This window comes from Schistocerca serialis, chromosome 7, assembly GCF_023864345.2.
Source record: "Schistocerca serialis cubense isolate TAMUIC-IGC-003099 chromosome 7, iqSchSeri2.2, whole genome shotgun sequence".
In the NCBI taxonomy this organism is placed as follows: domain Eukaryota; kingdom Metazoa; phylum Arthropoda; class Insecta; order Orthoptera; family Acrididae; genus Schistocerca; species Schistocerca serialis.
Genome location: NC_064644.1, coordinates 604068501 through 604091324, shown reverse-complemented (window position 1 = coordinate 604091324; position 22824 = coordinate 604068501). Strand labels below are relative to the sequence as shown.

The 22824-nt window shown below is 47.8% G+C and overlaps 47 non-coding genes across 47 annotated transcripts; all 47 read left to right on the top strand.

Moving 5' to 3' along the window:
• The first annotated feature begins 486 nt into the window (after positions 1–486).
• On the top strand, positions 487–559 carry Trnar-ucg (transfer RNA arginine (anticodon UCG)). Its single transcript has one exon. It is a non-coding gene; the product is annotated as a tRNA-Arg (tRNA).
• Positions 560–921: 362 nt separating this feature from the next.
• On the top strand, positions 922–994 carry Trnak-cuu (transfer RNA lysine (anticodon CUU)). Its single transcript has one exon. It is a non-coding gene; the product is annotated as a tRNA-Lys (tRNA).
• Positions 995–1316: 322 nt separating this feature from the next.
• Positions 1317–1388, top strand: Trnat-agu (transfer RNA threonine (anticodon AGU)). The gene has a single exon. It is a non-coding gene; the product is annotated as a tRNA-Thr (tRNA).
• Positions 1389–1927: 539 nt separating this feature from the next.
• Trnar-ucg (transfer RNA arginine (anticodon UCG)) lies at positions 1928–2000 on the top strand. The gene has a single exon. It is a non-coding gene; the product is annotated as a tRNA-Arg (tRNA).
• A 362-nt stretch (positions 2001–2362) lies between these two features.
• Trnak-cuu (transfer RNA lysine (anticodon CUU)) lies at positions 2363–2435 on the top strand. The gene has a single exon. It is a non-coding gene; the product is annotated as a tRNA-Lys (tRNA).
• Positions 2436–2757: 322 nt separating this feature from the next.
• On the top strand, positions 2758–2829 carry Trnat-agu (transfer RNA threonine (anticodon AGU)). Its single transcript has one exon. It is a non-coding gene; the product is annotated as a tRNA-Thr (tRNA).
• A 539-nt stretch (positions 2830–3368) lies between these two features.
• On the top strand, positions 3369–3441 carry Trnar-ucg (transfer RNA arginine (anticodon UCG)). The gene has a single exon. It is a non-coding gene; the product is annotated as a tRNA-Arg (tRNA).
• Positions 3442–3803: 362 nt separating this feature from the next.
• Positions 3804–3876, top strand: Trnak-cuu (transfer RNA lysine (anticodon CUU)). Its single transcript has one exon. It is a non-coding gene; the product is annotated as a tRNA-Lys (tRNA).
• Positions 3877–4198: 322 nt separating this feature from the next.
• Trnat-agu (transfer RNA threonine (anticodon AGU)) lies at positions 4199–4270 on the top strand. Its single transcript has one exon. It is a non-coding gene; the product is annotated as a tRNA-Thr (tRNA).
• A 560-nt stretch (positions 4271–4830) lies between these two features.
• Trnar-ucg (transfer RNA arginine (anticodon UCG)) lies at positions 4831–4903 on the top strand. The gene has a single exon. It is a non-coding gene; the product is annotated as a tRNA-Arg (tRNA).
• A 362-nt stretch (positions 4904–5265) lies between these two features.
• Positions 5266–5338, top strand: Trnak-cuu (transfer RNA lysine (anticodon CUU)). The gene has a single exon. It is a non-coding gene; the product is annotated as a tRNA-Lys (tRNA).
• Positions 5339–5660: 322 nt separating this feature from the next.
• Trnat-agu (transfer RNA threonine (anticodon AGU)) lies at positions 5661–5732 on the top strand. Its single transcript has one exon. It is a non-coding gene; the product is annotated as a tRNA-Thr (tRNA).
• Positions 5733–6271: 539 nt separating this feature from the next.
• On the top strand, positions 6272–6344 carry Trnar-ucg (transfer RNA arginine (anticodon UCG)). Its single transcript has one exon. It is a non-coding gene; the product is annotated as a tRNA-Arg (tRNA).
• Positions 6345–6706: 362 nt separating this feature from the next.
• On the top strand, positions 6707–6779 carry Trnak-cuu (transfer RNA lysine (anticodon CUU)). The gene has a single exon. It is a non-coding gene; the product is annotated as a tRNA-Lys (tRNA).
• A 322-nt stretch (positions 6780–7101) lies between these two features.
• On the top strand, positions 7102–7173 carry Trnat-agu (transfer RNA threonine (anticodon AGU)). The gene has a single exon. It is a non-coding gene; the product is annotated as a tRNA-Thr (tRNA).
• Positions 7174–7715: 542 nt separating this feature from the next.
• Trnar-ucg (transfer RNA arginine (anticodon UCG)) lies at positions 7716–7788 on the top strand. Its single transcript has one exon. It is a non-coding gene; the product is annotated as a tRNA-Arg (tRNA).
• Positions 7789–8150: 362 nt separating this feature from the next.
• Trnak-cuu (transfer RNA lysine (anticodon CUU)) lies at positions 8151–8223 on the top strand. Its single transcript has one exon. It is a non-coding gene; the product is annotated as a tRNA-Lys (tRNA).
• A 322-nt stretch (positions 8224–8545) lies between these two features.
• Trnat-agu (transfer RNA threonine (anticodon AGU)) lies at positions 8546–8617 on the top strand. Its single transcript has one exon. It is a non-coding gene; the product is annotated as a tRNA-Thr (tRNA).
• A 539-nt stretch (positions 8618–9156) lies between these two features.
• On the top strand, positions 9157–9229 carry Trnar-ucg (transfer RNA arginine (anticodon UCG)). Its single transcript has one exon. It is a non-coding gene; the product is annotated as a tRNA-Arg (tRNA).
• A 362-nt stretch (positions 9230–9591) lies between these two features.
• Trnak-cuu (transfer RNA lysine (anticodon CUU)) lies at positions 9592–9664 on the top strand. The gene has a single exon. It is a non-coding gene; the product is annotated as a tRNA-Lys (tRNA).
• Positions 9665–9986: 322 nt separating this feature from the next.
• Positions 9987–10058, top strand: Trnat-agu (transfer RNA threonine (anticodon AGU)). The gene has a single exon. It is a non-coding gene; the product is annotated as a tRNA-Thr (tRNA).
• Positions 10059–10600: 542 nt separating this feature from the next.
• Trnar-ucg (transfer RNA arginine (anticodon UCG)) lies at positions 10601–10673 on the top strand. The gene has a single exon. It is a non-coding gene; the product is annotated as a tRNA-Arg (tRNA).
• A 362-nt stretch (positions 10674–11035) lies between these two features.
• Positions 11036–11108, top strand: Trnak-cuu (transfer RNA lysine (anticodon CUU)). Its single transcript has one exon. It is a non-coding gene; the product is annotated as a tRNA-Lys (tRNA).
• Positions 11109–11430: 322 nt separating this feature from the next.
• On the top strand, positions 11431–11502 carry Trnat-agu (transfer RNA threonine (anticodon AGU)). The gene has a single exon. It is a non-coding gene; the product is annotated as a tRNA-Thr (tRNA).
• A 539-nt stretch (positions 11503–12041) lies between these two features.
• Positions 12042–12114, top strand: Trnar-ucg (transfer RNA arginine (anticodon UCG)). The gene has a single exon. It is a non-coding gene; the product is annotated as a tRNA-Arg (tRNA).
• Positions 12115–12476: 362 nt separating this feature from the next.
• Trnak-cuu (transfer RNA lysine (anticodon CUU)) lies at positions 12477–12549 on the top strand. The gene has a single exon. It is a non-coding gene; the product is annotated as a tRNA-Lys (tRNA).
• Positions 12550–12871: 322 nt separating this feature from the next.
• Positions 12872–12943, top strand: Trnat-agu (transfer RNA threonine (anticodon AGU)). The gene has a single exon. It is a non-coding gene; the product is annotated as a tRNA-Thr (tRNA).
• A 542-nt stretch (positions 12944–13485) lies between these two features.
• Positions 13486–13558, top strand: Trnar-ucg (transfer RNA arginine (anticodon UCG)). The gene has a single exon. It is a non-coding gene; the product is annotated as a tRNA-Arg (tRNA).
• A 362-nt stretch (positions 13559–13920) lies between these two features.
• Trnak-cuu (transfer RNA lysine (anticodon CUU)) lies at positions 13921–13993 on the top strand. Its single transcript has one exon. It is a non-coding gene; the product is annotated as a tRNA-Lys (tRNA).
• Positions 13994–14315: 322 nt separating this feature from the next.
• On the top strand, positions 14316–14387 carry Trnat-agu (transfer RNA threonine (anticodon AGU)). Its single transcript has one exon. It is a non-coding gene; the product is annotated as a tRNA-Thr (tRNA).
• Positions 14388–14926: 539 nt separating this feature from the next.
• Trnar-ucg (transfer RNA arginine (anticodon UCG)) lies at positions 14927–14999 on the top strand. The gene has a single exon. It is a non-coding gene; the product is annotated as a tRNA-Arg (tRNA).
• Positions 15000–15361: 362 nt separating this feature from the next.
• Trnak-cuu (transfer RNA lysine (anticodon CUU)) lies at positions 15362–15434 on the top strand. The gene has a single exon. It is a non-coding gene; the product is annotated as a tRNA-Lys (tRNA).
• Positions 15435–15756: 322 nt separating this feature from the next.
• On the top strand, positions 15757–15828 carry Trnat-agu (transfer RNA threonine (anticodon AGU)). The gene has a single exon. It is a non-coding gene; the product is annotated as a tRNA-Thr (tRNA).
• A 539-nt stretch (positions 15829–16367) lies between these two features.
• On the top strand, positions 16368–16440 carry Trnar-ucg (transfer RNA arginine (anticodon UCG)). The gene has a single exon. It is a non-coding gene; the product is annotated as a tRNA-Arg (tRNA).
• Positions 16441–16802: 362 nt separating this feature from the next.
• Trnak-cuu (transfer RNA lysine (anticodon CUU)) lies at positions 16803–16875 on the top strand. The gene has a single exon. It is a non-coding gene; the product is annotated as a tRNA-Lys (tRNA).
• A 322-nt stretch (positions 16876–17197) lies between these two features.
• On the top strand, positions 17198–17269 carry Trnat-agu (transfer RNA threonine (anticodon AGU)). The gene has a single exon. It is a non-coding gene; the product is annotated as a tRNA-Thr (tRNA).
• A 542-nt stretch (positions 17270–17811) lies between these two features.
• On the top strand, positions 17812–17884 carry Trnar-ucg (transfer RNA arginine (anticodon UCG)). Its single transcript has one exon. It is a non-coding gene; the product is annotated as a tRNA-Arg (tRNA).
• Positions 17885–18246: 362 nt separating this feature from the next.
• On the top strand, positions 18247–18319 carry Trnak-cuu (transfer RNA lysine (anticodon CUU)). Its single transcript has one exon. It is a non-coding gene; the product is annotated as a tRNA-Lys (tRNA).
• A 322-nt stretch (positions 18320–18641) lies between these two features.
• Positions 18642–18713, top strand: Trnat-agu (transfer RNA threonine (anticodon AGU)). The gene has a single exon. It is a non-coding gene; the product is annotated as a tRNA-Thr (tRNA).
• Positions 18714–19252: 539 nt separating this feature from the next.
• Positions 19253–19325, top strand: Trnar-ucg (transfer RNA arginine (anticodon UCG)). Its single transcript has one exon. It is a non-coding gene; the product is annotated as a tRNA-Arg (tRNA).
• Positions 19326–19687: 362 nt separating this feature from the next.
• On the top strand, positions 19688–19760 carry Trnak-cuu (transfer RNA lysine (anticodon CUU)). Its single transcript has one exon. It is a non-coding gene; the product is annotated as a tRNA-Lys (tRNA).
• Positions 19761–20082: 322 nt separating this feature from the next.
• Positions 20083–20154, top strand: Trnat-agu (transfer RNA threonine (anticodon AGU)). Its single transcript has one exon. It is a non-coding gene; the product is annotated as a tRNA-Thr (tRNA).
• Positions 20155–20696: 542 nt separating this feature from the next.
• Trnar-ucg (transfer RNA arginine (anticodon UCG)) lies at positions 20697–20769 on the top strand. The gene has a single exon. It is a non-coding gene; the product is annotated as a tRNA-Arg (tRNA).
• Positions 20770–21131: 362 nt separating this feature from the next.
• Trnak-cuu (transfer RNA lysine (anticodon CUU)) lies at positions 21132–21204 on the top strand. Its single transcript has one exon. It is a non-coding gene; the product is annotated as a tRNA-Lys (tRNA).
• A 322-nt stretch (positions 21205–21526) lies between these two features.
• Positions 21527–21598, top strand: Trnat-agu (transfer RNA threonine (anticodon AGU)). Its single transcript has one exon. It is a non-coding gene; the product is annotated as a tRNA-Thr (tRNA).
• A 539-nt stretch (positions 21599–22137) lies between these two features.
• Trnar-ucg (transfer RNA arginine (anticodon UCG)) lies at positions 22138–22210 on the top strand. The gene has a single exon. It is a non-coding gene; the product is annotated as a tRNA-Arg (tRNA).
• A 362-nt stretch (positions 22211–22572) lies between these two features.
• Trnak-cuu (transfer RNA lysine (anticodon CUU)) lies at positions 22573–22645 on the top strand. The gene has a single exon. It is a non-coding gene; the product is annotated as a tRNA-Lys (tRNA).
• Positions 22646–22824: the final 179 nt, after the last annotated feature.

Sequence of the window (22824 nt, the reverse complement as noted above, 5' to 3'; positions counted from 1 at the left end):
AGAATTATGAATGGGTGCGGTATTTAAGAAATGCTCTCGCAAATGAATAGTGCGAATGCTGCTATTAAAGTAGGCACCAGAAACTGCTGCTTTTGGCAGTCTCTGGAGAATGCCGACGTGAAATACTTAGTTCTTGTGATGTATTTTCTACCCCTGGTAGAGACCCTCACGGTTGTCGTCGTCGTCGTCGTCGTCGCCGCCGCCGCCGCCGCTTTGGTAATGGCGGCAAGTCGCCATTGTATGACATAGGGTGACGTACCCTCTGCAACCGACTGAGATGGCAGTAAGCGATTGAAGCTGATTTGCAACCTCTTGCTTGATCAGCGTCATAAGGGCTTGAATGTAACTTGCGATGGCACACAGCAATAAGTAGCTTCGCATTTTTAGTACTGAAATTGGAGAATTGCGTCAAAGATGGGAAATTCATTCCGGCAAGCGTACAAATGGCGAAAATGAGGTGTGTGTGGGGAAGCACATTGCGCCAGTGACCGTGTGGCCTAATGGATAAGGCGTCGGACTTCGGATCCGAAGATTGCAGGTTCGAATCCTGTCACGGTCGACTTTTTCCAGTTCTGCAAAAGATGCATGCTGTTTCACTGTGTTGTTTGAGTACTACAAAACTAGTTGAAAGTTGCTGCTGTCCGCTTCCTGGCTGCAAACCGGCGTCTACCTGAAGCACAAGCAAGACAGGGGGTTCTGTAGCGAAATTTTCGGCAAAGTGCCGATCAGGAGAGTTTTTGTTGGAACTACTGCGTCTGATTCAGGACCCAAGAGCTACGCCACAGGCATCTGTTACAATTGTTCATTGAATAGGATTGTAGCTCATTTGTGGCAGCAGGAAATAAGCTGTAGTGAAAAGGACCTTCCATAGATGGTCGCAGGTCCCATAAGTACTGTATGGCTCGTATCACGTTGTGTGGGGCCCGGCTAGCTCAGTCGGTCGAGCATGAGACTCTTAATCTCAGGGTCGTGGGTTCGAGCCCCACGCTGGGCGGGCGCAAAATTTTGTGTCTACGCGGATGCAACCTGCGCCCCTCTCGTGAGCCTTGCGTAATGAACGTAACGGGTTAAGACGATGCCTAGCTTCGTATTAATATCAGAGGAATGGTTTTCGAAACTGAAAGTAACTCAGAAATGAAATAAATGTGTTGTTTTGGAATTTTAGGTGTACATCGATATCGTGTGAGATGTGTAGGAAAGCAGCAGCTGTGCTAACTAAATACAAATAATGGTCGCTAATGCGGTGCGTTTCCAGCTGAAGGGCTCCGATTCACTAGTCCATAAGAATAAAGTACCAGAAAAGTGCGCTAGGCGGCGCCTCCTTAGCTCAGTGGCAGAGCGCTGGTCTAGTAAACCAGAGGTTGTGAGTTCGATCCTCACAGGAGACAAATGAATTTTGTAACAGCCCCTTCTACCTTTGCCCTTTCGAAAAAAGCGGCCAAGAATAAAAAGAATTATGAATGGGTGCGGTATTTAAGAAATGCTCTCGCAAATGAATAGTGCGAATGCTGCTATTAAAGTAGGCACCAGAAACTTCTGCTTTTGGCAGTCTCTGGAGAATGCCGACGTGAAATACTTAGTCCTTGTGATGTATTTTCTACCCCTGGTAGAGACGCTCGCGGTTGTCGTCGTCGTCGTCGGCGCCGCCGCCGCTTTGGTAATAGCGGCAAGTCGCCATTGTATGACATAGGGTGACGTACCCTCTGCAACCGACTGAGATGGCAGTAAGCGATTGAAGCTGATTTGCAACCTCTTGCTTGATCAGCGTCATAAGGGCTTGAATGTAACTTGCGATGGGACACAGCAAGAAGTAGCTTCGCATTTTTAGTACTGAAATTGGAGAATTGCGTCAAAGATGGGAAATTCATTGCGGCAAGCGTACAAATGGCGAAAATGAGGTGTGTGTGGGGAAGCACATTGCGCCAGTGACCGTGTGGCCTAATGGATAAGGCGTCGGACTTCGGATCCGAAGATTGCAGGTTCGAATCCTGTCACGGTCGACTTTTTCCAGTTCTGCAAAAGATGCATGCTGTTTCACTGTGTTGTTTGAGTACTACAAAACTAGTTGAAAGTTGCTGCTGTCCGCTTCCTGGCTGCAAACCGGCGTCTACCTGAAGCACAAGCAAGACAGGGGGTTCTGTAGCGAAATTTTCGGCAAAGTGCCGATCAGGAGAGTTTTTGTTGGAACTACTGCGTCTGATTCAGGACCCAAGAGCTACGCCACAGGCATCTGTTACAATTGTTCATTGAATAGGATTGTAGCTCATTTGTGGCAGCAGGAAATAAGCTGTAGTGAAAAGGACCTTCCATAGATGGTCGCAGGTCCCATAAGTACTGTATGGCTCGTATCACGTTGTGTGGGGCCCGGCTAGCTCAGTCGGTCGAGCATGAGACTCTTAATCTCAGGGTCGTGGGTTCGAGAACCACGCTGGGCGGGCGCAAAATTTTGTGTCTACGCGGATGCAACGTGCGCCCCTCTCGTGAGCCTTGCGTAATGAACGTAACGGGTTAAGACGATGCCTAGCTTCGTATTAATATCAGAGGAATGGTTTTCGAAACTGAAAGTAACTCAGAAATGAAATAAATGTGTTGTTTTGGAATTTTAGGTGTACATCGATATCGTGTGAGATGTGTAGGAAAGCAGCAGCTGTGCTAACTAAATACAAATAATGGTCGCTAATGCGGTGCGTTTCCAGCTGAAGGGCTCCGATTCACTAGTCCATAAGAATAAAGTACCAGAAAAGTGCGCTAGGCGGCGCCTCCTTAGCTCAGTGGCAGAGCGCTGGTCTAGTAAACCAGAGGTTGTGAGTTCGATCCTCACAGGAGACAAATGAATTTTGTAACAGCCCCTTCTACCTTTGCCCTTTCGAAAAAAGCGGCCAAGAATAAAAAGAATTATGAATGGGTGCGGTATTTAAGAAATGCTCTCGCAAATGAATAGTGCGAATGCTGCTATTAAAGTAGGCACCAGAAACTTCTGCTTTTGGCAGTCTCTGGAGAATGCCGACGTGAAATACTTAGTCCTTGTGATGTATTTTCTACCCCTGGTAGAGACGCTCGCGGTTGTCGTCGTCGTCGTCGGCGCCGCCGCCGCTTTGGTAATAGCGGCAAGTCGCCATTGTATGACATAGGGTGACGTACCCTCTGCAACCGACTGAGATGGCAGTAAGCGATTGAAGCTGATTTGCAACCTCTTGCTTGATCAGCGTCATAAGGGCTTGAATGTAACTTGCGATGGGACACAGCAAGAAGTAGCTTCGCATTTTTAGTACTGAAATTGGAGAATTGCGTCAAAGATGGGAAATTCATTCCGGCAAGCGTACAAATGGCGAAAATGAGGTGTGTGTGGGGAAGCACATTGCGCCAGTGACCGTGTGGCCTAATGGATAAGGCGTCGGACTTCGGATCCGAAGATTGCAGGTTCGAATCCTGTCACGGTCGACTTTTTCCAGTTCTGCAAAAGATGCATGCTGTTTCACTGTGTTGTTTGAGTACTACAAAACTAGTTGAAAGTTGCTGCTGTCCGCTTCCTGGCTGCAAACCGGCGTCTACCTGAAGCACAAGCAAGACAGGGGGTTCTGTAGCGAAATTTTCGGCAAAGTGCCGATCAGGAGAGTTTTTGTTGGAACTACTGCGTCTGATTCAGGACCCAAGAGCTACGCCACAGGCATCTGTTACAATTGTTCATTGAATAGGATTGTAGCTCATTTGTGGCAGCAGGAAATAAGCTGTAGTGAAAAGGACCTTCCATAGATGGTCGCAGGTCCCATAAGTACTGTATGGCTCGTATCACGTTGTGTGGGGCCCGGCTAGCTCAGTCGGTCGAGCATGAGACTCTTAATCTCAGGGTCGTGGGTTCGAGAACCACGCTGGGCGGGCGCAAAATTTTGTGTCTACGCGGATGCAACGTGCGCCCCTCTCGTGAGCCTTGCGTAATGAACGTAACGGGTTAAGACGATGCCTAGCTTCGTATTAATATCAGAGGAATGGTTTTCGAAACTGAAAGTAACTCTGAAATGAAATAAATGTGTTGTTTTGGAATTTTAGGTGTACATCGATATCGTGTGAGATGTGTAGGAAAGCAGCAGCTGTGCTAACTAAATACAAATAATGGTCGCTAATGCGGTGCGTTCCCAGCTGAAGGGCTCCGATTCACTAGTCCATAAGAATAAAGTACCAGAAAAGTGCGCTAGGCGGCGCCTCCTTAGCTCAGTGGCAGAGCGCTGGTCTAGTAAACCAGAGGTTGTGAGTTCGATCCTCACAGGAGGCAAATGAATTTTGTAACAGCCCCTTCTACCTTTGCCCTTTCGAAAAAAGCGGTCAAGAATAAAAAGAATTATGAATGGGTGCGGTATTTAAGAAATGCTCTCGCAAATGAATAGTGCGAATGCTGCTATTAAAGTAGGCACCAGAAACTTCTGCTTTTGGCAGTCTCTGGAGAATGCCGACGTGAAATACTTAGTCCTTGTGATGTATTTTCTACCCCTGGTAGAGACGCTCGCGGTTGTCGTCGTCGTCGTCGTCGTCGTCGGCGGCGGCGGCGGCGCCGCCGCCGCTTTGGTAATGGCGGCAAGTCGCCATTGTATGACATAGGGTGACGTACCCTCTGCAACCGACTGAGATGGCAGTAAGCGATTGAAGCTGATTTGCAACCTCTTGCTTGATCAGCGTCATAAGGGCTTGAATGTAACTTGCGATGGCACACAGCAATAAGTAGCTTCGCATTTTTAGTACTGAAATTGGAGAATTGCGTCAAAGATGGGAAATTCATTCCGGCAAGCGTACAAATGGCGAAAATGAGGTGTGTGTGGGGAAGCACATTGCGCCAGTGACCGTGTGGCCTAATGGATAAGGCGTCGGACTTCGGATCCGAAGATTGCAGGTTCGAATCCTGTCACGGTCGACTTTTTCCAGTTCTGGAAAAGATGCATGCTGTTTCACTGTGTTGTTTGAGTACTACAAAACTAGTTGAAAGTTGCTGCTGTCCGCTTCCTGGCTGCAAACCGGCGTCTACCTGAAGCACAAGCAAGACAGGGGGTTCTGTAGCGAAATTTTCGGCAAAGTGCCGATCAGGAGAGTTTTTGTTGGAACTACTGCGTCTGATTCAGGACCCAAGAGCTACGCCACAGGCATCTGTTACAATTGTTCATTGAATAGGATTGTAGCTCATTTGTGGCAGCAGGAAATAAGCTGTAGTGAAAAGGACCTTCCATAGATGGTCGCAGGTCCCATAAGTACTGTATGGCTCGTATCACGTTGTGTGGGGCCCGGCTAGCTCAGTCGGTCGAGCATGAGACTCTTAATCTCAGGGTCGTGGGTTCGGGCCCCACGCTGGGCGGGCGCAAAATTTTGTGTCTACGCGGATGCAACCTGCGCCCCTCTCGTGAGCCTTGCGTAATGAACGTAACGGGTTAAGACGATGCCTAGCTTCGTATTAATATCAGAGGAATGGTTTTCGAAACTGAAAGTAACTCAGAAATGAAATAAATGTGTTGTTTTGGAATTTTAGGTGTACATCGATATCGTGTGAGATGTGTAGGAAAGCAGCAGCTGTGCTAACTAAATACAAATAATGGTCGCTAATGCGGTGCGTTTCCAGCTGAAGGGCTCCGATTCACTAGTCCATAAGAATAAAGTACCAGAAAAGTGCGCTAGGCGGCGCCTCCTTAGCTCAGTGGCAGAGCGCTGGTCTAGTAAACCAGAGGTTGTGAGTTCGATCCTCACAGGAGGCAAATGAATTTTGTAACAGCCCCTTCTACCTTTGCCCTTTCGAAAAAAGCGGCCAAGAATAAAAAGAATTATGAATGGGTGCGGTATTTAAGAAATGCTCTCGCAAATGAATAGTGCGAATGCTGCTATTAAAGTAGGCACCAGAAACTTCTGCTTTTGGCAGTCTCTGGAGAATGCCGACGTGAAATACTTAGTCCTTGTGATGTATTTTCTACCCCTGGTAGAGACGCTCGCGGTTGTCGTCGTCGTCGTCGGCGCCGCCGCCGCTTTGGTAATAGCGGCAAGTCGCCATTGTATGACATAGGGTGACGTACCCTCTGCAACCGACTGAGATGGCAGTAAGCGATTGAAGCTGATTTGCAACCTCTTGCTTGATCAGCGTCATAAGGGCTTGAATGTAACTTGCGATGGGACACAGCAAGAAGTAGCTTCGCATTTTTAGTACTGAAATTGGAGAATTGCGTCAAAGATGGGAAATTCATTCCGGCAAGCGTACAAATGGCGAAAATGAGGTGTGTGTGGGGAAGCACATTGCGCCAGTGACCGTGTGGCTTAATGGATAAGGCGTGGGACTTCGGATCCGAAGATTGCAGGTTCGAATCCTGTCACGGTCGACTTTTTCCAGTTCTGCAAAAGATGCATGCTGTTTCACTGTGTTGTTTGAGTACTACAAAACTAGTTGAAAGTTGCTGCTGTCCGCTTCCTGGCTGCAAACCGGCGTCTACCTGAAGCACAAGCAAGACAGGGGGTTCTGTAGCGAAATTTTCGGCAAAGTGCCGATCAGGAGAGTTTTTGTTGGAACTACTGCGTCTGATTCAGGACCCAAGAGCTACGCCACAGGCATCTGTTACAATTGTTCATTGAATAGGATTGTAGCTCATTTGTGGCAGCAGGAAATAAGCTGTAGTGAAAAGGACCTTCCATAGATGGTCGCAGGTCCCATAAGTACTGTATGGCTCGTATCACGTTGTGTGGGGCCCGGCTAGCTCAGTCGGTCGAGCATGAGACTCTTAATCTCAGGGTCGTGGGTTCGAGCCCCACGCTGGGCGGGCGCAAAATTTTGTGTCTACGCGGATGCAACCTGCGCCCCTCTCGTGAGCCTTGCGTAATGAACGTAACGGGTTAAGACGATGCCTAGCTTCGTATTAATATCAGAGGAATGGTTTTCGAAACTGAAAGTAACTCAGAAATGAAATAAATGTGTTGTTTTGGAATTTTAGGTGTACATCGATATCGTGTGAGATGTGTAGGAAAGCAGCAGCTGTGCTAACTAAATACAAATAATGGTCGCTAATGCGGTGCGTTTCCAGCTGAAGGGCTCCGATTCACTAGTCCATAAGAATAAAGTACCAGAAAAGTGCGCTAGGCGGCGCCTCCTTAGCTCAGTGGCAGAGCGCTGGTCTAGTAAACCAGAGGTTGTGAGTTCGATCCTCACAGGAGGCAAATGAATTTTGTAACAGCCCCTTCTACCTTTGCCCTTTCGAAAAAAGCGGCCAAGAATAAAAAGAATTATGAATGGGTGCGGTATTTAAGAAATGCTCTCGCAAATGAATAGTGCGAATGCTGCTATTAAAGTAGGCACCAGAAACTTCTGCTTTTGGCAGTCTCTGGAGAATGCCGACGTGAAATACTTAGTCCTTGTGATGTATTTTCTACCCCTGGTAGAGACGCTCGCGGTTGTCGTCGTCGTCGTCGTCGGCGCCGCCGCCGCTTTGGTAATAGCGGCAAGTCGCCATTGTATGACATAGGGTGACGTACCCTCTGCAACCGACTGAGATGGCAGTAAGCGATTGAAGCTGATTTGCAACCTCTTGCTTGATCAGCGTCATAAGGGCTTGAATGTAACTTGCGATGGGACACAGCAAGAAGTAGCTTCGCATTTTTAGTACTGAAATTGGAGAATTGCGTCAAAGATGGGAAATTCATTCCGGCAAGCGTACAAATGGCGAAAATGAGGTGTGTGTGGGGAAGCACATTGCGCCAGTGACCGTGTGGCTTAATGGATAAGGCGTCGGACTTCGGATCCGAAGATTGCAGGTTCGAATCCTGTCACGGTCGACTTTTTCCAGTTCTGCAAAAGATGCATGCTGTTTCACTGTGTTGTTTGAGTACTACAAAACTAGTTGAAAGTTGCTGCTGTCCGCTTCCTGGCTGCAAACCGGCGTCTACCTGAAGCACAAGCAAGACAGGGGGTTCTGTAGCGAAATTTTCGGCAAAGTGCCGATCAGGAGAGTTTTTGTTGGAACTACTGCGTCTGATTCAGGACCCAAGAGCTACGCCACAGGCATCTGTTACAATTGTTCATTGAATAGGATTGTAGCTCATTTGTGGCAGCAGGAAATAAGCTGTAGTGAAAAGGACCTTCCATAGATGGTCGCAGGTCCCATAAGTACTGTATGGCTCGTATCACGTTGTGTGGGGCCCGGCTAGCTCAGTCGGTCGAGCATGAGACTCTTAATCTCAGGGTCGTGGGTTCGAGAACCACGCTGCGCGGGCGCAAAATTTTGTGTCTACGCGGATGCAACCTGCGCCCCTCTCGTGAGCCTTGCGTAATGAACGTAACGGGTTAAGACGATGCCTAGCTTCGTATTAATATCAGAGGAATGGTTTTCGAAACTGAAAGTAACTCTGAAATGAAATAAATGTGTTGTTTTGGAATTTTAGGTGTACATCGATATCGTGTGAGATGTGTAGGAAAGCAGCAGCTGTGCTAACTAAATACAAATAATGGTCGCTAATGCGGTGCGTTTCCAGCTGAAGGGCTCCGATTCACTAGTCCATAAGAATAAAGTACCAGAAAAGTGCGCTAGGCGGCGCCTCCTTAGCTCAGTGGCAGAGCGCTGGTCTAGTAAACCAGAGGTTGTGAGTTCGATCCTCACAGGAGGCAAATGAATTTTGTAACAGCCCCTTCTACCTTTGCCCTTTCGAAAAAAGCGGTCAAGAATAAAAAGAATTATGAATGGGTGCGGTATTTAAGAAATGCTCTCGCAAATGAATAGTGCGAATGCTGCTATTAAAGTAGGCACCAGAAACTTCTGCTTTTGGCAGTCTCTGGAGAATGCCGACGTGAAATACTTAGTCCTTGTGATGTATTTTCTACCCCTGGTAGAGACGCTCGCGGTTGTCGTCGTCGTCGTCGGCGCCGCCGCCGCTTTGGTAATAGCGGCAAGTCGCCATTGTATGACATAGGGTGACGTACCCTCTGCAACCGACTGAGATGGCAGTAAGCGATTGAAGCTGATTTGCAACCTCTTGCTTGATCAGCGTCATAAGGGCTTGAATGTAACTTGCGATGGGACACAGCAAGAAGTAGCTTCGCATTTTTAGTACTGAAATTGGAGAATTGCGTCAAAGATGGGAAATTCATTCCGGCAAGCGTACAAATGGCGAAAATGAGGTGTGTGTGGGGAAGCACATTGCGCCAGTGACCGTGTGGCCTAATGGATAAGGCGTCGGACTTCGGATCCGAAAATTGCAGGTTCGAATCCTGTCACAGTCGACTTTTTCCAGTTCTGCAAAAGATGCATGCTGTTTCACTGTGTTGTTTGAGTACTACAAAACTAGTTGAAAGTTGCTGCTGTCCGCTTCCTGGCTGCAAACCGGCGTCTACCTGAAGCACAAGCAAGACAGGGGGTTCTGTAGCGAAATTTTCGGCAAAGTGCCGATCAGGAGAGTTTTTGTTGGAACTACTGCGTCTGATTCAGGACCCAAGAGCTACGCCACAGGCATCTGTTACAATTGTTCATTGAATAGGATTGTAGCTCATTTGTGGCAGCAGGAAATAAGCTGTAGTGAAAAGGACCTTCCATAGATGGTCGCAGGTCCCATAAGTACTGTATGGCTCGTATCACGTTGTGTGGGGCCCGGCTAGCTCAGTCGGTCGAGCATGAGACTCTTAATCTCAGGGTCGTGGGTTCGAGAACCACGCTGCGCGGGCGCAAAATTTTGTGTCTACGCGGATGCAACCTGCGCCCCTCTCGTGAGCCTTGCGTAATGAACGTAACGGGTTAAGACGATGCCTAGCTTCGTATTAATATCAGAGGAATGGTTTTCGAAACTGAAAGTAACTCTGAAATGAAATAAATGTGTTGTTTTGGAATTTTAGGTGTACATCGATATCGTGTGAGATGTGTAGGAAAGCAGCAGCTGTGCTAACTAAATACAAATAATGGTCGCTAATGCGGTGCGTTTCCAGCTGAAGGGCTCCGATTCACTAGTCCATAAGAATAAAGTACCAGAAAAGTGCGCTAGGCGGCGCCTCCTTAGCTCAGTGGCAGAGCGCTGGTCTAGTAAACCAGAGGTTGTGAGTTCGATCCTCACAGGAGGCAAATGAATTTTGTAACAGCCCCTTCTACCTTTGCCCTTTCGAAAAAAGCGGTCAAGAATAAAAAGAATTATGAATGGGTGCGGTATTTAAGAAATGCTCTCGCAAATGAATAGTGCGAATGCTGCTATTAAAGTAGGCACCAGAAACTTCTGCTTTTGGCAGTCTCTGGAGAATGCCGACGTGAAATACTTAGTCCTTGTGATGTATTTTCTACCCCTGGTAGAGACGCTCGCGGTTGTCGTCGTCGTCGTCGTCGGCGCCGCCGCCGCTTTGGTAATAGCGGCAAGTCGCCATTGTATGACATAGGGTGACGTACCCTCTGCAACCGACTGAGATGGCAGTAAGCGATTGAAGCTGATTTGCAACCTCTTGCTTGATCAGCGTCATAAGGGCTTGAATGTAACTTGCGATGGGACACAGCAAGAAGTAGCTTCGCATTTTTAGTACTGAAATTGGAGAATTGCGTCAAAGATGGGAAATTCATTCCGGCAAGCGTACAAATGGCGAAAATGAGGTGTGTGTGGGGAAGCACATTGCGCCAGTGACCGTGTGGCCTAATGGATAAGGCGTCGGACTTCGGATCCGAAAATTGCAGGTTCGAATCCTGTCACAGTCGACTTTTTCCAGTTCTGCAAAAGATGCATGCTGTTTCACTGTGTTGTTTGAGTACTACAAAACTAGTTGAAAGTTGCTGCTGTCCGCTTCCTGGCTGCAAACCGGCGTCTACCTGAAGCACAAGCAAGACAGGGGGTTCTGTAGCGAAATTTTCGGCAAAGTGCCGATCAGGAGAGTTTTTGTTGGAACTACTGCGTCTGATTCAGGACCCAAGAGCTACGCCACAGGCATCTGTTACAATTGTTCATTGAATAGGATTGTAGCTCATTTGTGGCAGCAGGAAATAAGCTGTAGTGAAAAGGACCTTCCATAGATGGTCGCAGGTCCCATAAGTACTGTATGGCTCGTATCACGTTGTGTGGGGCCCGGCTAGCTCAGTCGGTCGAGCATGAGACTCTTAATCTCAGGGTCGTGGGTTCGAGAACCACGCTGCGCGGGCGCAAAATTTTGTGTCTACGCGGATGCAACCTGCGCCCCTCTCGTGAGCCTTGCGTAATGAACGTAACGGGTTAAGACGATGCCTAGCTTCGTATTAATATCAGAGGAATGGTTTTCGAAACTGAAAGTAACTCTGAAATGAAATAAATGTGTTGTTTTGGAATTTTAGGTGTACATCGATATCGTGTGAGATGTGTAGGAAAGCAGCAGCTGTGCTAACTAAATACAAATAATGGTCGCTAATGCGGTGCGTTTCCAGCTGAAGGGCTCCGATTCACTAGTCCATAAGAATAAAGTACCAGAAAAGTGCGCTAGGCGGCGCCTCCTTAGCTCAGTGGCAGAGCGCTGGTCTAGTAAACCAGAGGTTGTGAGTTCGATCCTCACAGGAGGCAAATGAATTTTGTAACAGCCCCTTCTACCTTTGCCCTTTCGAAAAAAGCGGTCAAGAATAAAAAGAATTATGAATGGGTGCGGTATTTAAGAAATGCTCTCGCAAATGAATAGTGCGAATGCTGCTATTAAAGTAGGCACCAGAAACTTCTGCTTTTGGCAGTCTCTGGAGAATGCCGACGTGAAATACTTAGTCCTTGTGATGTATTTTCTACCCCTGGTAGAGACGCTCGCGGTTGTCGTCGTCGTCGTCGGCGCCGCCGCCGCTTTGGTAATAGCGGCAAGTCGCCATTGTATGACATAGGGTGACGTACCCTCTGCAACCGACTGAGATGGCAGTAAGCGATTGAAGCTGATTTGCAACCTCTTGCTTGATCAGCGTCATAAGGGCTTGAATGTAACTTGCGATGGGACACAGCAAGAAGTAGCTTCGCATTTTTAGTACTGAAATTGGAGAATTGCGTCAAAGATGGGAAATTCATTCCGGCAAGCGTACAAATGGCGAAAATGAGGTGTGTGTGGGGAAGCACATTGCGCCAGTGACCGTGTGGCTTAATGGATAAGGCGTCGGACTTCGGATCCGAAGATTGCAGGTTCGAATCCTGTCACGGTCGACTTTTTCCAGTTCTGCAAAAGATGCATGCTGTTTCACTGTGTTGTTTGAGTACTACAAAACTAGTTGAAAGTTGCTGCTGTCCGCTTCCTGGCTGCAAACCGGCGTCTACCTGAAGCACAAGCAAGACAGGGGGTTCTGTAGCGAAATTTTCGGCAAAGTGCCGATCAGGAGAGTTTTTGTTGGAACTACTGCGTCTGATTCAGGACCCAAGAGCTACGCCACAGGCATCTGTTACAATTGTTCATTGAATAGGATTGTAGCTCATTTGTGGCAGCAGGAAATAAGCTGTAGTGAAAAGGACCTTCCATAGATGGTCGCAGGTCCCATAAGTACTGTATGGCTCGTATCACGTTGTGTGGGGCCCGGCTAGCTCAGTCGGTCGAGCATGAGACTCTTAATCTCAGGGTCGTGGGTTCGAGCCCCACGCTGGGCGGGCGCAAAATTTTGTGTCTACGCGGATGCAACCTGCGCCCCTCTCGTGAGCCTTGCGTAATGAACGTAACGGGTTAAGACGATGCCTAGCTTCGTATTAATATCAGAGGAATGGTTTTCGAAACTGAAAGTAACTCTGAAATGAAATAAATGTGTTGTTTTGGAATTTTAGGTGTACATCGATATCGTGTGAGATGTGTAGGAAAGCAGCAGCTGTGCTAACTAAATACAAATAATGGTCGCTAATGCGGTGCGTTTCCAGCTGAAGGGCTCCGATTCACTAGTCCATAAGAATAAAGTACCAGAAAAGTGCGCTAGGCGGCGCCTCCTTAGCTCAGTGGCAGAGCGCTGGTCTAGTAAACCAGAGGTTGTGAGTTCGATCCTCACAGGAGGCAAATGAATTTTGTAACAGCCCCTTCTACCTTTGCCCTTTCGAAAAAAGCGGCCAAGAATAAAAAGAATTATGAATGGGTGCGGTATTTAAGAAATGCTCTCGCAAATGAATAGTGCGAATGCTGCTATTAAAGTAGGCACCAGAAACTTCTGCTTTTGGCAGTCTCTGGAGAATGCCGACGTGAAATACTTAGTCCTTGTGATGTATTTTCTACCCCTGGTAGAGACGCTCGCGGTTGTCGTCGTCGTCGTCGTCGGCGCCGCCGCCGCTTTGGTAATAGCGGCAAGTCGCCATTGTATGACATAGGGTGACGTACCCTCTGCAACCGACTGAGATGGCAGTAAGCGATTGAAGCTGATTTGCAACCTCTTGCTTGATCAGCGTCATAAGGGCTTGAATGTAACTTGCGATGGGACACAGCAAGAAGTAGCTTCGCATTTTTAGTACTGAAATTGGAGAATTGCGTCAAAGATGGGAAATTCATTCCGGCAAGCGTACAAATGGCGAAAATGAGGTGTGTGTGGGGAAGCACATTGCGCCAGTGACCGTGTGGCTTAATGGATAAGGCGTCGGACTTCGGATCCGAAGATTGCAGGTTCGAATCCTGTCACGGTCGACTTTTTCCAGTTCTGCAAAAGATGCATGCTGTTTCACTGTGTTGTTTGAGTACTACAAAACTAGTTGAAAGTTGCTGCTGTCCGCTTCCTGGCTGCAAACCGGCGTCTACCTGAAGCACAAGCAAGACAGGGGGTTCTGTAGCGAAATTTTCGGCAAAGTGCCGATCAGGAGAGTTTTTGTTGGAACTACTGCGTCTGATTCAGGACCCAAGAGCTACGCCACAGGCATCTGTTACAATTGTTCATTGAATAGGATTGTAGCTCATTTGTGGCAGCAGGAAATAAGCTGTAGTGAAAAGGACCTTCCATAGATGGTCGCAGGTCCCATAAGTACTGTATGGCTCGTATCACGTTGTGTGGGGCCCGGCTAGCTCAGTCGGTCGAGCATGAGACTCTTAATCTCAGGGTCGTGGGTTCGAGAACCACGCTGCGCGGGCGCAAAATTTTGTGTCTACGCGGATGCAACCTGCGCCCCTCTCGTGAGCCTTGCGTAATGAACGTAACGGGTTAAGACGATGCCTAGCTTCGTATTAATATCAGAGGAATGGTTTTCGAAACTGAAAGTAACTCTGAAATGAAATAAATGTGTTGTTTTGGAATTTTAGGTGTACATCGATATCGTGTGAGATGTGTAGGAAAGCAGCAGCTGTGCTAACTAAATACAAATAATGGTCGCTAATGCGGTGCGTTTCCAGCTGAAGGGCTCCGATTCACTAGTCCATAAGAATAAAGTACCAGAAAAGTGCGCTAGGCGGCGCCTCCTTAGCTCAGTGGCAGAGCGCTGGTCTAGTAAACCAGAGGTTGTGAGTTCGATCCTCACAGGAGGCAAATGAATTTTGTAACAGCCCCTTCTACCTTTGCCCTTTCGAAAAAAGCGGTCAAGAATAAAAAGAATTATGAATGGGTGCGGTATTTAAGAAATGCTCTCGCAAATGAATAGTGCGAATGCTGCTATTAAAGTAGGCACCAGAAACTTCTGCTTTTGGCAGTCTCTGGAGAATGCCGACGTGAAATACTTAGTCCTTGTGATGTATTTTCTACCCCTGGTAGAGACGCTCGCGGTTGTCGTCGTCGTCGTCGGCGCCGCCGCCGCTTTGGTAATAGCGGCAAGTCGCCATTGTATGACATAGGGTGACGTACCCTCTGCAACCGACTGAGATGGCAGTAAGCGATTGAAGCTGATTTGCAACCTCTTGCTTGATCAGCGTCATAAGGGCTTGAATGTAACTTGCGATGGGACACAGCAAGAAGTAGCTTCGCATTTTTAGTACTGAAATTGGAGAATTGCGTCAAAGATGGGAAATTCATTCCGGCAAGCGTACAAATGGCGAAAATGAGGTGTGTGTGGGGAAGCACATTGCGCCAGTGACCGTGTGGCCTAATGGATAAGGCGTCGGACTTCGGATCCGAAAATTGCAGGTTCGAATCCTGTCACAGTCGACTTTTTCCAGTTCTGCAAAAGATGCATGCTGTTTCACTGTGTTGTTTGAGTACTACAAAACTAGTTGAAAGTTGCTGCTGTCCGCTTCCTGGCTGCAAACCGGCGTCTACCTGAAGCACAAGCAAGACAGGGGGTTCTGTAGCGAAATTTTCGGCAAAGTGCCGATCAGGAGAGTTTTTGTTGGAACTACTGCGTCTGATTCAGGACCCAAGAGCTACGCCACAGGCATCTGTTACAATTGTTCATTGAATAGGATTGTAGCTCATTTGTGGCAGCAGGAAATAAGCTGTAGTGAAAAGGACCTTCCATAGATGGTCGCAGGTCCCATAAGTACTGTATGGCTCGTATCACGTTGTGTGGGGCCCGGCTAGCTCAGTCGGTCGAGCATGAGACTCTTAATCTCAGGGTCGTGGGTTCGAGAACCACGCTGCGCGGGCGCAAAATTTTGTGTCTACGCGGATGCAACCTGCGCCCCTCTCGTGAGCCTTGCGTAATGAACGTAACGGGTTAAGACGATGCCTAGCTTCGTATTAATATCAGAGGAATGGTTTTCGAAACTGAAAGTAACTCTGAAATGAAATAAATGTGTTGTTTTGGAATTTTAGGTGTACATCGATATCGTGTGAGATGTGTAGGAAAGCAGCAGCTGTGCTAACTAAATACAAATAATGGTCGCTAATGCGGTGCGTTTCCAGCTGAAGGGCTCCGATTCACTAGTCCATAAGAATAAAGTACCAGAAAAGTGCGCTAGGCGGCGCCTCCTTAGCTCAGTGGCAGAGCGCTGGTCTAGTAAACCAGAGGTTGTGAGTTCGATCCTCACAGGAGGCAAATGAATTTTGTAACAGCCCCTTCTACCTTTGCCCTTTCGAAAAAAGCGGTCAAGAATAAAAAGAATTATGAATGGGTGCGGTATTTAAGAAATGCTCTCGCAAATGAATAGTGCGAATGCTGCTATTAAAGTAGGCACCAGAAACTTCTGCTTTTGGCAGTCTCTGGAGAATGCCGACGTGAAATACTTAGTCCTTGTGATGTATTTTCTACCCCTGGTAGAGACGCTCGCGGTTGTCGTCGTCGTCGTCGGCGCCGCCGCCGCTTTGGTAATAGCGGCAAGTCGCCATTGTATGACATAGGGTGACGTACCCTCTGCAACCGACTGAGATGGCAGTAAGCGATTGAAGCTGATTTGCAACCTCTTGCTTGATCAGCGTCATAAGGGCTTGAATGTAACTTGCGATGGGACACAGCAAGAAGTAGCTTCGCATTTTTAGTACTGAAATTGGAGAATTGCGTCAAAGATGGGAAATTCATTCCGGCAAGCGTACAAATGGCGAAAATGAGGTGTGTGTGGGGAAGCACATTGCGCCAGTGACCGTGTGGCTTAATGGATAAGGCGTCGGACTTCGGATCCGAAGATTGCAGGTTCGAATCCTGTCACGGTCGACTTTTTCCAGTTCTGCAAAAGATGCATGCTGTTTCACTGTGTTGTTTGAGTACTACAAAACTAGTTGAAAGTTGCTGCTGTCCGCTTCCTGGCTGCAAACCGGCGTCTACCTGAAGCACAAGCAAGACAGGGGGTTCTGTAGCGAAATTTTCGGCAAAGTGCCGATCAGGAGAGTTTTTGTTGGAACTACTGCGTCTGATTCAGGACCCAAGAGCTACGCCACAGGCATCTGTTACAATTGTTCATTGAATAGGATTGTAGCTCATTTGTGGCAGCAGGAAATAAGCTGTAGTGAAAAGGACCTTCCATAGATGGTCGCAGGTCCCATAAGTACTGTATGGCTCGTATCACGTTGTGTGGGGCCCGGCTAGCTCAGTCGGTCGAGCATGAGACTCTTAATCTCAGGGTCGTGGGTTCGAGCCCCACGCTGGGCGGGCGCAAAATTTTGTGTCTACGCGGATGCAACCTGCGCCCCTCTCGTGAGCCTTGCGTAATGAACGTAACGGGTTAAGACGATGCCTAGCTTCGTATTAATATCAGAGGAATGGTTTTCGAAACTGAAAGTAACTCTGAAATGAAATAAATGTTTTGTTTTGGAATTTTAGGTGTACATCGATATCGTGTGAGATGTGTAGGAAAGCAGCAGCTGTGCTAACTAAATACAAATAATGGTCGCTAATGCGGTGCGTTTCCAGCTGAAGGGCTCCGATTCACTAGTCCATAAGAATAAAGTACCAGAAAAGTGCGCTAGGCGGCGCCTCCTTAGCTCAGTGGCAGAGCGCTGGTCTAGTAAACCAGAGGTTGTGAGTTCGATCCTCACAGGAGGCAAATGAATTTTGTAACAGCCCCTTCTACCTTTGCCCTTTCGAAAAAAGCGGCCAAGAATAAAAAGAATTATGAATGGGTGCGGTATTTAAGAAATGCTCTCGCAAATGAATAGTGCGAATGCTGCTATTAAAGTAGGCACCAGAAACTTCTGCTTTTGGCAGTCTCTGGAGAATGCCGACGTGAAATACTTAGTCCTTGTGATGTATTTTCTACCCCTGGTAGAGACGCTCGCGGTTGTCGTCGTCGTCGTCGTCGGCGCCGCCGCCGCTTTGGTAATAGCGGCAAGTCGCCATTGTATGACATAGGGTGACGTACCCTCTGCAACCGACTGAGATGGCAGTAAGCGATTGAAGCTGATTTGCAACCTCTTGCTTGATCAGCGTCATAAGGGCTTGAATGTAACTTGCGATGGGACACAGCAAGAAGTAGCTTCGCATTTTTAGTACTGAAATTGGAGAATTGCGTCAAAGATGGGAAATTCATTCCGGCAAGCGTACAAATGGCGAAAATGAGGTGTGTGTGGGGAAGCACATTGCGCCAGTGACCGTGTGGCTTAATGGATAAGGCGTCGGACTTCGGATCCGAAGATTGCAGGTTCGAATCCTGTCACGGTCGACTTTTTCCAGTTCTGCAAAAGATGCATGCTGTTTCACTGTGTTGTTTGAGTACTACAAAACTAGTTGAAAGTTGCTGCTGTCCGCTTCCTGGCTGCAAACCGGCGTCTACCTGAAGCACAAGCAAGACAGGGGGTTCTGTAGCGAAATTTTCGGCAAAGTGCCGATCAGGAGAGTTTTTGTTGGAACTACTGCGTCTGATTCAGGACCCAAGAGCTACGCCACAGGCATCTGTTACAATTGTTCATTGAATAGGATTGTAGCTCATTTGTGGCAGCAGGAAATAAGCTGTAGTGAAAAGGACCTTCCATAGATGGTCGCAGGTCCCATAAGTACTGTATGGCTCGTATCACGTTGTGTGGGGCCTGGCTAGCTCAGTCGGTCGAGCATGAGACTCTTAATCTCAGGGTCGTGGGTTCGAGAACCACGCTGGGCGGGCGCAAAATTTTGTGTCTACGCGGATGCAACCTGCGCCCCTCTCGTGAGCCTTGCGTAATGAACGTAACGGGTTAAGACGATGCCTAGCTTCGTATTAATATCAGAGGAATGGTTTTCGAAACTGAAAGTAACTCTGAAATGAAATAAATGTGTTGTTTTGGAATTTTAGGTGTACATCGATATCGTGTGAGATGTGTAGGAAAGCAGCAGCTGTGCTAACTAAATACAAATAATGGTCGCTAATGCGGTGCGTTTCCAGCTGAAGGGCTCCGATTCACTAGTCCATAAGAATAAAGTACCAGAAAAGTGCGCTAGGCGGCGCCTCCTTAGCTCAGTGGCAGAGCGCTGGTCTAGTAAACCAGAGGTTGTGAGTTCGATCCTCACAGGAGGCAAATGAATTTTGTAACAGCCCCTTCTACCTTTGCCCTTTCGAAAAAAGCGGCCAAGAATAAAAAGAATTATGAATGGGTGCGGTATTTAAGAAATGCTCTCGCAAATGAATAGTGCGAATGCTGCTATTAAAGTAGGCACCAGAAACTTCTGCTTTTGGCAGTCTCTGGAGAATGCCGACGTGAAATACTTAGTCCTTGTGATGTATTTTCTACCCCTGGTAGAGACGCTCGCGGTTGTCGTCGTCGTCGTCGGCGCCGCCGCCGCTTTGGTAATAGCGGCAAGTCGCCATTGTATGACATAGGGTGACGTACCCTCTGCAACCGACTGAGATGGCAGTAAGCGATTGAAGCTGATTTGCAACCTCTTGCTTGATCAGCGTCATAAGGGCTTGAATGTAACTTGCGATGGGACACAGCAAGAAGTAGCTTCGCATTTTTAGTACTGAAATTGGAGAATTGCGTCAAAGATGGGAAATTCATTCCGGCAAGCGTACAAATGGCGAAAATGAGGTGTGTGTGGGGAAGCACATTGCGCCAGTGACCGTGTGGCCTAATGGATAAGGCGTCGGACTTCGGATCCGAAAATTGCAGGTTCGAATCCTGTCACAGTCGACTTTTTCCAGTTCTGCAAAAGATGCATGCTGTTTCACTGTGTTGTTTGAGTACTACAAAACTAGTTGAAAGTTGCTGCTGTCCGCTTCCTGGCTGCAAACCGGCGTCTACCTGAAGCACAAGCAAGACAGGGGGTTCTGTAGCGAAATTTTCGGCAAAGTGCCGATCAGGAGAGTTTTTGTTGGAACTACTGCGTCTGATTCAGGACCCAAGAGCTACGCCACAGGCATCTGTTACAATTGTTCATTGAATAGGATTGTAGCTCATTTGTGGCAGCAGGAAATAAGCTGTAGTGAAAAGGACCTTCCATAGATGGTCGCAGGTCCCATAAGTACTGTATGGCTCGTATCACGTTGTGTGGGGCCCGGCTAGCTCAGTCGGTCGAGCATGAGACTCTTAATCTCAGGGTCGTGGGTTCGAGAACCACGCTGCGCGGGCGCAAAATTTTGTGTCTACGCGGATGCAACCTGCGCCCCTCTCGTGAGCCTTGCGTAATGAACGTAACGGGTTAAGACGATGCCTAGCTTCGTATTAATATCAGAGGAATGGTTTTCGAAACTGAAAGTAACTCTGAAATGAAATAAATGTGTTGTTTTGGAATTTTAGGTGTACATCGATATCGTGTGAGATGTGTAGGAAAGCAGCAGCTGTGCTAACTAAATACAAATAATGGTCGCTAATGCGGTGCGTTTCCAGCTGAAGGGCTCCGATTCACTAGTCCATAAGAATAAAGTACCAGAAAAGTGCGCTAGGCGGCGCCTCCTTAGCTCAGTGGCAGAGCGCTGGTCTAGTAAACCAGAGGTTGTGAGTTCGATCCTCACAGGAGGCAAATGAATTTTGTAACAGCCCCTTCTACCTTTGCCCTTTCGAAAAAAGCGGTCAAGAATAAAAAGAATTATGAATGGGTGCGGTATTTAAGAAATGCTCTCGCAAATGAATAGTGCGAATGCTGCTATTAAAGTAGGCACCAGAAACTTCTGCTTTTGGCAGTCTCTGGAGAATGCCGACGTGAAATACTTAGTCCTTGTGATGTATTTTCTACCCCTGGTAGAGACGCTCGCGGTTGTCGTCGTCGTCGTCGTCGGCGCCGCCGCCGCTTTGGTAATAGCGGCAAGTCGCCATTGTATGACATAGGGTGACGTACCCTCTGCAACCGACTGAGATGGCAGTAAGCGATTGAAGCTGATTTGCAACCTCTTGCTTGATCAGCGTCATAAGGGCTTGAATGTAACTTGCGATGGGACACAGCAAGAAGTAGCTTCGCATTTTTAGTACTGAAATTGGAGAATTGCGTCAAAGATGGGAAATTCATTCCGGCAAGCGTACAAATGGCGAAAATGAGGTGTGTGTGGGGAAGCACATTGCGCCAGTGACCGTGTGGCCTAATGGATAAGGCGTCGGACTTCGGATCCGAAAATTGCAGGTTCGAATCCTGTCACAGTCGACTTTTTCCAGTTCTGCAAAAGATGCATGCTGTTTCACTGTGTTGTTTGAGTACTACAAAACTAGTTGAAAGTTGCTGCTGTCCGCTTCCTGGCTGCAAACCGGCGTCTACCTGAAGCACAAGCAAGACAGGGGGTTCTGTAGCGAAATTTTCGGCAAAGTGCCGATCAGGAGAGTTTTTGTTGGAACTACTGCGTCTGATTCAGGACCCAAGAGCTACGCCACAGGCATCTGTTACAATTGTTCATTGAATAGGATTGTAGCTCATTTGTGGCAGCAGGAAATAAGCTGTAGTGAAAAGGACCTTCCATAGATGGTCGCAGGTCCCATAAGTACTGTATGGCTCGTATCACGTTGTGTGGGGCCCGGCTAGCTCAGTCGGTCGAGCATGAGACTCTTAATCTCAGGGTCGTGGGTTCGAGCCCCACGCTGGGCGGGCGCAAAATTTTGTGTCTACGCGGATGCAACCTGCGCCCCTCTCGTGAGCCTTGCGTAATGAACGTAACGGGTTAAGACGATGCCTAGCTTCGTATTAATATCAGAGGAATGGTTTTCGAAACTGAAAGTAACTCAGAAATGAAATAAATGTGTTGTTTTGGAATTTTAGGTGTACATCGATATCGTGTGAGATGTGTAGGAAAGCAGCAGCTGTGCTAACTAAATACAAATAATGGTCGCTAATGCGGTGCGTTTCCAGCTGAAGGGCTCCGATTCACTAGTCCATAAGAATAAAGTACCAGAAAAGTGCGCTAGGCGGCGCCTCCTTAGCTCAGTGGCAGAGCGCTGGTCTAGTAAACCAGAGGTTGTGAGTTCGATCCTCACAGGAGGCAAATGAATTTTGTAACAGCCCCTTCTACCTTTGCCCTTTCGAAAAAAGCGGCCAAGAATAAAAAGAATTATGAATGGGTGCGGTATTTAAGAAATGCTCTCGCAAATGAATAGTGCGAATGCTGCTATTAAAGTAGGCACCAGAAACTTCTGCTTTTGGCAGTCTCTGGAGAATGCCGACGTGAAATACTTAGTCCTTGTGATGTATTTTCTACCCCTGGTAGAGACGCTCGCGGTTGTCGTCGTCGTCGTCGGCGCCGCCGCCGCTTTGGTAATAGCGGCAAGTCGCCATTGTATGACATAGGGTGACGTACCCTCTGCAACCGACTGAGATGGCAGTAAGCGATTGAAGCTGATTTGCAACCTCTTGCTTGATCAGCGTCATAAGGGCTTGAATGTAACTTGCGATGGGACACAGCAAGAAGTAGCTTCGCATTTTTAGTACTGAAATTGGAGAATTGCGTCAAAGATGGGAAATTCATTCCGGCAAGCGTACAAATGGCGAAAATGAGGTGTGTGTGGGGAAGCACATTGCGCCAGTGACCGTGTGGCTTAATGGATAAGGCGTCGGACTTCGGATCCGAAGATTGCAGGTTCGAATCCTGTCACGGTCGACTTTTTCCAGTTCTGCAAAAGATGCATGCTGTTTCACTGTGTTGTTTGAGTACTACAAAACTAGTTGAAAGTTGCTGCTGTCCGCTTCCTGGCTGCAAACCGGCGTCTACCTGAAGCACAAGCAAGACAGGGGGTTCTGTAGCGAAATTTTCGGCAAAGTGCCGATCAGGAGAGTTTTTGTTGGAACTACTGCGTCTGATTCAGGACCCAAGAGCTACGCCACAGGCATCTGTTACAATTGTTCATTGAATAGGATTGTAGCTCATTTGTGGCAGCAGGAAATAAGCTGTAGTGAAAAGGACCTTCCATAGATGGTCGCAGGTCCCATAAGTACTGTATGGCTCGTATCACGTTGTGTGGGGCCCGGCTAGCTCAGTCGGTCGAGCATGAGACTCTTAATCTCAGGGTCGTGGGTTCGAGCCCCACGCTGGGCGGGCGCAAAATTTTGTGTCTACGCGGATGCAACCTGCGCCCCTCTCGTGAGCCTTGCGTAATGAACGTAACGGGTTAAGACGATGCCTAGCTTCGTATTAATATCAGAGGAATGGTTTTCGAAACTGAAAGTAACTCAGAAATGAAATAAATGTGTTGTTTTGGAATTTTAGGTGTACAT